The following is a 3,479-nucleotide window of genomic DNA, read 5'->3' on the forward strand; positions in this document are numbered from 1 at the left end:
GTGTTTATACAGTTATATTTGCTGGTTGGTCTTCTAATTCTAATTATGCTTTATTAGGGGGATTGCGTGCTGTTGCTCAAACTATTTCTTATGAAGTTAGAATAGCTTTAATTTTATTATCTTTTGTTTTTTTTTTAATTGGAAGTTATAATATATTAGATTTTTATTATTTTCAATATTATATTTGATTTGTTGTTGTTTTATTGCCTATTAGTTTGGTTTGATTTTGTATTTGTTTAGCTGAAACTACTCCTTTTGATTTTGCTGAAGGTGAATCTGAATTAGTTTCTGCGTTTAATGTTGAATATAGAAGTATATATATAAGATTATCTTTCAAAAAGAAAAAAAGTTAATCAAATCGGTTAAGGCTGTGGACTATTTTGGATAGTAAATTCCAGTTTTGGACCACTGCGGCGCACTATGGGGGATTGGGGGAAAAATTTTGGACAAAACGGAAAATTTGTTGATCCAAAACAGATAGCGAAATGACTCGAATGCCATTTTGTAGCTGTTCTAATGCAGAGTTTGAGAAAACTATACAGACATAAATACTTTGACTTTTGACCTTCAAATTCAAGGTGGAAGGTAGATCTCATGACCTTTCGTTCCGAAGTTTTATCCGAGCGAAGGTTCGGGTTCGTATGTCGTCGGCGGCAACACATAATTTTTTTTTTTTTTTTTGGTTTTCCTTAATTACGAAAAAGCATCTGTGAAGTGAAGAACAAAATCAAATGACGAAGAAAATTTATTCAAGTTGAACATTTGAGGACAAGTTTACAGAACGGCAGTAGCTGAGTGTGCAGAGATGCTTGCTGTTATTTGCAAACTTTTAGAATATCCAGACATTTTTGTTTTGTATCTCCGAACTATAAAAAAGCAACTGTGAAATGCAGAGCAACGATTTTTAGTAGTACTGGCTTGAGTTAATATTTTGTGTGACTTATGTCCATTCACATTTTGAGATAGCATAAGCAAAGCAAAGGGTGTATAATCAAATTGAATGTAATAATAATAAGCTTACAGCATACATCTAAAATGCGCATGCAATATTGCCACCGGATCTAAACTTTTGCTCACCCAAGCCAAAAGCATTTCACATTAATAAAACGTAATCTTAGTGGCGAATTCAAACAAACTGTGAACGCAAAGAAATACCAAGGTATGTATGCAAGCAAAGTAAGAAATTGCAAGAATTTTATAACAAAAAGTTCTCGACTAATACAAGTTATGCATATTAAAACTACGCGCATTGTCACTCACCTCTGTAACATCATGGCATACCACCGCAAAGTGATTGCTGTCGTTTAACCTTTCACTATCCCCGCTGTCTGCAGCAACTTCAGTCGCATTTTCGACACCAATATTGACTCTTTTACACTCTGCAGCGTTTATTAATTGCACAGGCTGCTGCTTTAGGTGATGCTCTTCGCACTTCTCCACCATTATTTTGGCATTATTATTCGTGTCAGTGGCAGTCTTGTCGCCATCATTCTGCTCCTCTGATTGCAACTGAATATGAGCCAAACAATGTTGTTGAATTTTATGAGCATCAACGGTAGTTATATGAGTGTTGTCAACTAGAATAACCTCAGTAGCCACATTATAGAGGTGGCGTCTCTCAAATAGTTGCTCGTTCTCAACGCTCTCCTCATCTCCTTCAGTGTCGTTGTCATAGTCGCCATCGCCGTCGTCATCGTCGTCTGTGGTGCTAACAATGGTACAATAATCGCAGTGACTTACATTGGCATACATTACCGTGTCCGTCCTTACGTCATCAACAACATTAGTAATTTCAACTGAAGTAACACAATCTTGCCGCAACTTTTCTGCCTCACTTTCTATGGCACTGGATTTCGCTACTGTGCTACTTGTAATATCTGTTGTTGCCACAATGTTTGCTGTCCATTGGTTTGATTTGTTTTCATTGCTTTGTTGCGTTGTTGTTGATTGTTTTTCACCAGTTTTCGATCGTTTTTTGTTTTGACTCTTCTGATGGCTCTGATTCGCATTTGGATACTGACTTTCATTTGAATGTTGATTTTGCTTAGCCGATCTGTGTGGCGCCGACAACTGTAGCCTTCGCATCATTATCCTCATCCGTTGAATTTGACGACTGTGGTGTGACTCCTTTTGACTTGGCTTGCGCCTTCTTCTTCGACTTCGCTTTCGGCTTTTTCTTCTTGCCGCTCGCATAGTAATATTCACATAATTGATTTCCATGCTCGTCCTTGAGCGCAATGTATTCGGTGCTTTCAGCAAATTTACTCCAAATTTGATTTGCTGCGGCCAAGTCCGTTTCGGATAATGCGATTGTTAGTACAGAGGGATGCTTTGACACACACTTGCCCATAGGTGCTGGCGTTGGTCACTCGTCAGTATGGCAAAACAACTTTGCAGTGAATGTGCGTTTAAATGTGTTTATGTAGAAGTGCGTGTAGGTACGTTGACAAGTATGTGCCGCATAAGGCTTGATATTTTTGTTGTTATAACTGCTGCTATTGCATGTGTATGGATTGTGTATATACTTGTTTACTGGTCAGTAAATTCACTTTTATTTGCTATCTATCCGCTTTGCAAACAAATAACTGTTGGCTTACTATAAAACTCAGTTTCCTTGATATCAAAGATGTTGCACTACTTTTGTTTGTCTATTGCCGCCACTGCTTTATAACTTTTGTGTGTACTCTTCATTGTCAGGTAACTTAACTGGCTCTTGGCAAAATGTTCAACATTTTTATTGGCGTCGTAGTTATGGCACAGTTTTGTATCAGAAATTCCGACAGGAATATGATTTTGGCAACCAAAAATACTTTTAAATTCAGATTGTAATTGCGAATGTTGAATAAAAGTTTTTTGAAGATTTTTTTTCCGAAAAGGTTGATTGGTACATAAATATCCTTTTTAAATTTTAAATTGGTCCACAAAACTGAAATTGAAAAAATAATTGGTGTTGTGGTTAGAAAATCATTGGTACTAAGGATAAAATCATGCACACATGTATGTTAATTTGTATTAAAAAAATAAATACTAGATTCCGCCCGCTTCGACCTTTAGTTCGCGTTGTGCGCTTTAGTATTTATGAAAGTATATAGAATAAGTTGTTTTAGTTTACTGAACTACATAAATATAAAATATGAAAATTGGATCGCTTTAATGTCTGGAACTCGTAAAATATATAGACCCAGTCAGAAGGAATTTGGTTTAATTTTTGTTTTCTGCTTCCCACTCTGAGATAAACAATGTTTATAATAAAAAAAATTACGTATATAGGTTTAAATAGTATCTTTTCTCCCAATGTTTGGTGCGATTTTTCCATTATTCGAAAAATTATCTACCATATGTACGCAAAAAAAGCTTAAAATCGAAAAATTAAGAAAATCGAAAATCGCATACTTATATTGGCAAAGTCGCGCGATAAGATGAAATTGCATGGATATAAAAAAGCGAAAATTTTAGAATTTAAAAGTATACAAATTCGA

The 3,479-nt window shown here is 35.6% G+C and overlaps 1 pseudogene; it reads right to left on the reverse strand.

The window, feature by feature from the left end:
- Positions 1-1,215: 1,215 nt before the first annotated feature.
- LOC108371711 (uncharacterized) lies at positions 1,216-2,525 on the reverse strand (annotated as a pseudogene).
- Positions 2,526-3,479: the final 954 nt, after the last annotated feature.

Source organism: Rhagoletis zephyria, unplaced genomic scaffold (genome assembly GCF_001687245.7).
Source record: "Rhagoletis zephyria isolate East Lansing unplaced genomic scaffold, Rhagoletis_zephyria_1.1 Rzeph_scaffold_05166, whole genome shotgun sequence".
NCBI lineage: Eukaryota > Metazoa > Arthropoda > Insecta > Diptera > Tephritidae > Rhagoletis > Rhagoletis zephyria.